Here is an 8,260-nt window from a genome sequence, read left to right on the forward strand (position 1 = left end):
AGATCTGCTCGCACCTCGCTGAGAACAACCTGAGGTGGGCTCAGCGAGCACCTGAACACACATGGACTGATGCACGTGCAGAGGTCTGGATGCTCACGTGTGTGTGTGCGTGTGTGTATACAGGTTAATGCAGCACATGCTGCAGCACTCAGAGCTGATTGGAGGAGGTGGAGGAGGTGACGAGAAGAAGTGCTGCAAGTTCTGTTACCGACAGTTCTCATCTCCTGCTCAGCTGAACAGCCACCAGGAGCAGGTGCATGGCCGCACCCCCTCCTCCTGTAAGAACCACACCTGCTCACACACCTGAAGAATGTAAAACAAATTTGTCTTCCTTTTAGGACTTAACCTTTGGAGTTACCTGTCTTGACTTGGACTGGACTTGGGACTTACCTGTCTTGATGTGGGACTTGACTTGGACTTAGGGCTTACCTGTCTTGGCTTGCCCTTGACTCATGACTTACCTGTCTCCGGACACACAGGAGGAGGAAGCGCTGCAAACCGCTTGAACGCACGAACAAAGACAGGTACAGTCTGTATCTGGACCTGAGACCTCACCTGTCCTCCCTCTCTCTCAGGTATGTGTCATATTTGTGAGTGGGCGTTTGAGAACGAGCCGGCCTTCCTGAACCACATGAAGTCCAACCACAAACCAGGAGAGATGCCCTACATCTGCCAGGTGAGTCTGACTGCTGGCCGCCGACCTGGCTCGGGGTCAGTCCTCAGGCCTCACTAATTCAGGTGTGCCTTGCAGGTGTGTTCGTATCGCTCGTCCTTCTACTCGGACGTCCTGCAGCACTTTGCCAGTTTCCACAGAGACTCGCGCTTCCTGCTGTGTGTGTTCTGCCTGAAGGTGACCAGAAACCCCGCCAGCTACCAGCAGCACCTGCTGCGACACCAGGTGAGCGTGCACACACACATACTGTTGTCAGCTAACAGGCCAATCAGCAGCCCCTCCTGGAGTTACCTGTGTAGCGGAGTCAGCGGCGTTTATACATGTATCACAGGACGTGTCGGCCATGTTTCAGTGTCTCTCTGGTGCAGCAGGAACACAAAACAAACACACAAGACAAACCTTTTGTCTTTTATTTAGCCCCAGCGGCTAAGGATGTCACGATGCCAGAAATTTGGATACCAGTACCAGTGAAATTCCACGATTCTCGATGCCAAATTTGGTCCCACGTTACAAAATAAAAACGTCACCATGTTGCGCGGCCATTTTTCTACAGTAGCCCAAATGGACAAGTAGCATTACCAGTAGTAGCAGTAGAAGCAGTACCAGTAGTAGCAGTACCAGTAGTAGCAGTACCAGTAGAAGCAGTAGTAGCAGTACCAGTAGAAGCAGTAGTAGCAGTACCAGCAGTACCAGCAGTAGTAGCAGTACCAGTAATAGTAGTAGCAGTACCAGCAGTAGTAGCAGTACCAGTAATAGTAGTAGCAGTAGTAGCAGTACCAGCAGTAGCTGTACCAGTAGTAGTAGCAGTATTAGCAGTACTAGTAGTACCAGTAGTAGCAGTACCAGTAGAAGCAGTACCAGCAGTACCAGCAGTAGTAGCAGTACCAGTAATAGTAGTAGCAGTAGTAGCAGTACCAGCAGTAGCTGTACCAGTAGTAGCAACAGTAGTAGCAGTAGCAGTATTAGCAGTACTAGTAGTACCAGTAGTAGCAGTAGAAGCAGTAGTAGCAGTACCAGTAGTAGCAGTACCAGCAGTAGTAGTAGCAGTACCAGCAGTACCAGCAGTACCAGTAGTAGCAACAGTAGTAGCAGTAGCAGTATTAGCAGTACTAGTAGTACCAGTAGTAGCAGTAGAAGCAGTAGTAGCAGTACCAGTAGTAGCAGTACCAGCAGTAGTAGTAGCAGTACCAGCAGTACCAGCAGTAGCAATAGTAGCAGCAGTAGTAGTAGCAGTACCAGCAGTACCAGCAGTAGCAATAGTAGCAGCAGTAGTAGTAGCTGCAGCCGCACTAGTCGCCATCTTCCACACGTTGGATCTACAGTTCCTTGAAAAACAAGTACCGACATGTGTTCAGAATTTTGGTTTTGAGTTGGTACCGAAGTTTCAGTTCTCGTGACATCCCTACCAGCTGCTCAGAACCCGTACTGTAAAACATGTAGGAACGCCGTACAGCAGAAGCTCTTGCCTGAGAGTGTCCTCTGTCCTCTGTCTCAGGTCAGCCAGGCCTTCCACTGCAACAGATGCCGTCTTCAGTTCGTCTTCCTGAAGGATAAGATGCAGCATAAACTGGAAAACCATCGCAGCTTCCGTCGACCCGCTCAGCTGGAAGGACTGCCGCCGGGGTCAAAGGTCAGCCCTTCACGCCGGCTTCGGCCTGAAGCAGAGTTAAAGATGTCGCAGCGTGTCTTTCAGCGACTCGGCCCAGAAACACGACCAATCATCGTTCCCGCCTTTCACGGTGGCGTGATGTGTTTGGGAAGGAGGTGCTAGAGACCAACTTCCAAGTAAACAAACAAAGGCGTCCGAAGCTGTGTGTCTGAGACTGGCCAGGGCTGCAGCTAATGGCCGTGTTTCCATCAACGTTTTTTAATGCGTATTTTGAAGCATCGCGTTAGAAAATGTCGATGGAAACGGCAAAATCTGAAAACTAATCCTTAATTTTGGACAAAAGTTTTTTCGTTCACTTGAGGTGTTTTTGTAGAAAAAGAGTAAATGCTCTAAACGGGAGATGGAAACCCTTTTTCCGAATAAGTTCTGACTTACTTGTAACTGCACGCCGGCCCAGAATTTCCTGCACCTTGTGGCTGGTAACACTCATTTGTGCTGGGTAAAGAGGTGGATGCAGATCTGGGCAGGAAGCCTTCATCAGCTGTTCTGCTGAATGATGCGTTCACCTCTTAAAGGTCCTTCTCAGATCCTTTGCTCTGCACACTGATCAAACGGGGTTATCGCCGCATATTGTTGCTGGATCTCAGTGAACGCTGCTTCTACTGAGTGTAATAAAATATTATCGACTCTAAACGTTCATAAAATACATACTTGGATTCGTTTATCACCACTGAAGAACCCCACAGAGGATAGCGTTTAAAAGCAGTATTTGGAGGAGCATGCAGAACTTGGCGGCTGGTTTTGTTTCTGGTTTGGAACCCATACATCGGTTTATTACAGCCATGTGCAACATCAACTACTGAACATTTATTCGCTCCCAACCAGCTGATGGAAACACACGTATTCCACAGTTCCTTTTTTTTACTTTTTTGTGACATTTCAAAAGTACGCTTAAAATTCTCATGACATTTAGATGGAAACATGGCTACTGATTAATTTCAGAGTCGACTAATCAAACGATTCTTTTTGTCACCTTCTATCTAACCCTAATCAAACTATTTCACTAATTATCTTTCAAGTGAATTCCTGATAAACTCCAACACACTAACTAGCTCAGAATTAACGCTGGTATAAACGCCAGGGAAGGAAATAGGCAAGAAGAAGAAGAGATGGAGTAGGCTCCTCCTGTTAATCACTATTCACTTAACACAAATCGGTTATCAGCGTGCACTAGAGAGCTCCTTTCATGAGAGCTCAAAACAAAGAAAGCAAAGAACTAGAGAAAGACTGCAGAGCTCCAAATCAATCAGCTCACAGTCAGGTTTAGTAGGTTTTAACCTACAGGGAGTTGGCTTTGGTTTATTGGAGCATAAATAAGAATTATATAAAATCAAAGTCTATTAATAATATTAAAGTTCAAATATAATATAAAGTTTCACAAACCAAGAATGTTCTGGACATCACGAGCCGGATGTTTCCTGATTTACCTTAAAACGTTACTCAGATGTGGAGTTTCTCAAGCCTGAAAACGTTTGAGCACATTTTTGTTTCGCCCTTAAATTTTGGTAAAAATGCCAATATTTATAACCTCTGCAGCTGATTTCTCACCTCAACCTGTCAGAAGTGGATTTAGTGATAGTGGAAAATTTTTTGATCAACGTCATCAGTTATGTTGTTGAATGGTTGGTCTTATGTTTGGAAAAGATGTTTCACAGTTCCACCTCACAGCACCAACATCGTTCCCTACTCGCTGCCCCATGTTTCCAGTTCTCTGTGTTCCTATTGGTCAGGACCTGACCAAACACGCTGTGGAGGTCAGAAAGCACTCGTCTTTCTGTCAGTGTAGCGTCTGTTTCACCCATTGTCCCCCAACCCGACGCCCTACGTCTGCCGGGTCGGGCTGGTGTGCAGTCTGACCCGGCACCAGCAGCTTGTTGTGACCGTGTCTTTAGTTCCGATCCGTGTCTCCAGGTGACGATCAGGACCTATGGGAAGATCAGGCCTGCGATGACATCAGCAGGGAGCCGGCTGCTCCAGAGCCCCTCCTCCCTCATCCAGCCAATCAACATCAAGACAGAGCAGCAGAAGTCTCCGACCCAGAGGAGTCCGGTTCTCTCCAAGTCCCCTCGATCACCAACCAAGAGGCCGGTCAGCCGAAGAGTCCACGTCAGCAGGTGGGACATATATCAGAGTCTGACCTCCACTCTGGTTCAGACTGCTGCTGGATGGGTGGAGGTGAAACGTGCAGCTGCAGCTTGCTGTCTGCTGTAACTGTGTCCTCTGCACGTCTCCTGCAGGAGTTCATCGTGTGACGGAGAACGCTTGGTGTGTTTGGAGTGTGGAACAGACGCCTCTGACTTCTCGGCTCACTACCCGACTCACGTCCACTGTCTGCTGTGTCCGTACAGCAGCTGCTGCTCCAGAGCCTACGCTGCCCACATGATCCAGTAAGAACACACAGTACTGCAGTAATACTCACAGTAATGCTCACAGTACTGCAGGAACACACACACATACTTCAGTAGTACTCAGTGTACTGCAGTAGTATTCAGGTTGGAGTAATGATTATTCTGATCTGTGTGTTTCAGTCATCACGTACCGCCAGCCAAAGACAAAGCTGTTCCTCTGCACAGACTTCCTCCTCCATGGTGAGACCATCACTGATCACTGATCACAGCCCTCTGGGCCGACACACACAGACTCACAGCTGTACACACTCACTGGTGATCAGGGTTTGATGTTTGTAGGAGCTGTCGATGTAGAGCAGAGTGCTGCAGTTGCTCTGTCTGACCTGTAGGTGTCGCTCTGCATCACTGAAACTCCTCTGACTGCTAAATGGTGTCAGAACCACACTCTGCTGAGTTTTCTCTCTTGACTCACTCGTGTTGAGCTGTTTGTTAAATTCAGAACAGAACCAGTGAAAGGCCGGGTCACAGCAGACTGAGCCGGGTCAGTCACTACTCCTGAAGCCTGAGGCCCTACTCCTGAAGCCCGAGGCCCTACTCCTGAAGCCTGAGGCCCTGAGGCTCTACTCCTGAAGCCCTGAGGCCCTACTCCTGAAGCCTGAGGCCCTACTCCTGAAGCCTGAGGCCCGAGGCCCTACTCCTGAAGCCTGAGGCCCTACTCCTGAAGCCTGAGGCCCGAGGCCCTACTCCTGAAGCCCTGAGGCCCTACTCCTGAAGCCTGAGGCCCTACTCCTGAAGCCCGAGGCCCTACTCCTGAAGCCCGAGGCCCGAGGCCCTACTCCTGAAGCCCGAGGCCCTACTCCTGAAGCCTGAGGCCCTACTCCTGAAGCCCGAGGCCCTACTCCTGAAGCCCGAGGCCCTACTCCTGAAGCCCGAGGCCCGAGGCCCTACTCCTGAAGCCCTGAGGCCCTACTCCTGAAGCCCGAAGCCCTGAGGCCCCACTCCCGAAGCCCTGAGGCCCTACTCCCGAAGCCCTGAGGCCCTACTCCTGAAGCCCTGAGGCCCTACTCCTGAAGCCCGAGGCCCTACTCCTGAAGCCCTGAGGCCCTACTCCTGAAGCCCGAAGCCCTGAGGCCCTACTCCTGAAGCCCTGAGGCCCTACTCCTGAAGCCCGAAGCCCTGAGGCCCCACTCCCGAAGCCCTGAGGCCCTACTCCTGAAGCCCGAGGCCCAAGGCCCCACACCTGAAGCCTGAGGCCCTACTCCTGAAGCCCGAGGCCCTACTCCTGAAGCCTGAGGCCCGAGGCCCTACTCCTGAAGCCCGAGGCCCTACTCCTGAAGCCCGAGGCCCTACTCCTGAAGCCTGAGGCCCGAGGCCCTACTCCTGAAGCCTGAGGCCCTACTCCTGAAGCCTGAGGCCCGAGGCCCTACTCCTGAAGCCCGAGGCCCTACTCCTGAAGCCCGAGGCCCTACTCCTGAAGCCTGAGGCCCGAGGCCCTACTCCTGAAGCCTGAGGCCCTACTCCTGAAGCCTGAGGCCCGAGGCCCTACTCCTGAAGCCCGAGGCCCTACTCCTGAAGCCCGAGGCCCTACTCCTGAAGCCTGAGGCCCGAGGCCCTACTCCTGAAGCCCGAGGCCCTACTCCTGAAGCCTGAGGCCCTACTCCTGAAGCCTGAGGCCCGAGGCCCTACTCCTGAAGCCCGAGGCCCTACTCCTGAAGCCCGAGGCCCTACTCCTGAAGCCCGAGGCCCTACTCCTGAAGCCTGAGGCCCGAGGCCGTACTCCTGAAGCCTGAGGCCCGAGGCCCTACTCCTGAAGCCCGAGGCCCTACTCCTGAAGCCTGAGGCCCGAGGCCCTACTCCTGAAGCCTGAGGCCTGAGGCCCTACTCCTGAAGCCTGAGGCTCGAGGCCCTACTCCTGAAGCCTGAGGCCCGAGGCCCTACTCCTGAAGCCCGAGGCCCTACTCCTGAAGCCTGAGGCCCGAGGCCCTACTCCTGAAGCCTGAGGCCCGAGGCCCTACTCCTGAAGCCCGAGGCCCTACTCCTGAAGCCCGAGGCCCGAGGCCCTACTCCTGAAGCCCGAGGCCCGAGGCCCTACTCCTGAAGCCCGAGGCCCTACTCCTGAAGCCCGAGGCCCTACTCCTGAAGCCTGAGGCCCTACTCCTGAAGCCTGAAGCCCGAGGCCCTACTTAGTGATTTCACTAAAAGTAACTGATCTGCTCGTTGTAGCAGCAGACACCAACAAAGAAGAAGAAACTCAGTACAGTCGCTAACTAGCGTTTTGTGGTGTAACTGTGGATTTACGGTTGAAGTTATATATTTTTCCGTAGGGGAGGGGTGAGAAACACATTTAGTGCCACAGTTACTGCATCTGCAGAAGAAAGTACAAGTTACTGATTAGTTTGCTGTCGGAGAGCTTGTTGATTACGTCCTGTTTCCTGTTAAACCCTCATGTTGCTGTGAAATAACCTCTGACGTTGTTGTTTCAGTGTGTTCCTGCTGCAGTGCTCTCAGTGCCACTTCAGGCCTCAGGCTGCAGATCAGATGGCCGATCACCTGCTGAGGAATCCGGAGCACTACAGCGCCACCTGCTGCTCCAGGAGTAAGACTTCACACACACACACACACACACACACACACACACACACACACACACACACATATATATTTCACAGGCCGGTAGATTCCTGACAACTTCACAGAAAATGTTTTGGACGACAGGGAAAACAGAAAAATAGGGAGTTCAGGTGATTCACGTCAGTTTATTCTCTACTGTAACTCCTTTTAAAGTCTTTTAGTCAGAGTCAAAGTTAAAAACACAAAGATGTGAAGAATAAAGTTTCCAATAAAATCTGAATGATAACAGGTAGGCAGTCTGTCTCTCCAGGACATTTAAAAGACATTAGGAAATGATGAAGAAATAAAGTGTTCACCTCTCATGTTGGCTCCATCACTCCGGTCGGTGACGTCGATGTGTCTGTTGGTGCAGCACCTGGACCGGTCCTTCAGTAACTCTCTCTCTCCTGATACCTCTAGTCTGAGACGGGTCCACAGGTCTGATTTCTCAGTCACAAGAACACATTTCACGAAGAAGCCTCTTATTCTGATCTGCTCCTGTTTGAAGGTTTAAACATTTCTCTCCATGTTGACTGTTCTGTGTTTACCGGCCAATCAGCAGTGATTATTTTGACGTTTGTCATGTCAATCAAAGAAATACGTTGATTTATCTTCTGTGTTCTGAGTCTGCACCAGGGTCCATGTTTTGACACATTCGGTTAGTTTAGCTTTGGTTTCACTCTGTAACTCTGTGAGCGCACTAAAGAATTTTACATGATATACTCTCATCCTGTCGTCATCATCTATGTGGGCTGCGTCTTCCTGTACTGGACACAGATTGGTTAGTACAGACGCAGATCGTTGCCACTATGTTGTGTAGTGCTGGCCCAAATGTAATTTTTTGAGCTTCGAAGCTTTGATAGTAATTAGAAGCAAATAATCAAAGCTTTGACGTCCAGACGGAGAGCAGACGGGATAAGCGCCACATTCACTTTTAACTTTTATTACTAAATGCTCATC

The 8,260-nt window shown here is 50.8% G+C and overlaps 1 long non-coding RNA gene across 1 annotated transcript; it reads right to left on the minus strand.

Moving 5' to 3' along the window:
• Positions 1–4,938: 4,938 nt before the first annotated feature.
• Positions 4,939–7,743, minus strand: LOC119898237. Its single transcript, XR_005443517.1, has 3 exons — positions 7,618–7,743; positions 7,154–7,292; positions 4,939–7,055 (listed from the first exon to the last, which is right to left on the minus strand). It is a non-coding gene; the product is annotated as an uncharacterized LOC119898237 (long non-coding RNA).
• Between the last annotated feature and the right edge of the window lie 517 nt (positions 7,744–8,260).

Source organism: Micropterus salmoides, unplaced genomic scaffold (genome assembly GCF_014851395.1).
Source record: "Micropterus salmoides isolate LMB-PRFRI ecotype aquatic unplaced genomic scaffold, ASM1485139v1 Ms_hic_scaffold_11, whole genome shotgun sequence".
Taxonomy (NCBI): domain Eukaryota; kingdom Metazoa; phylum Chordata; class Actinopteri; order Centrarchiformes; family Centrarchidae; genus Micropterus; species Micropterus salmoides.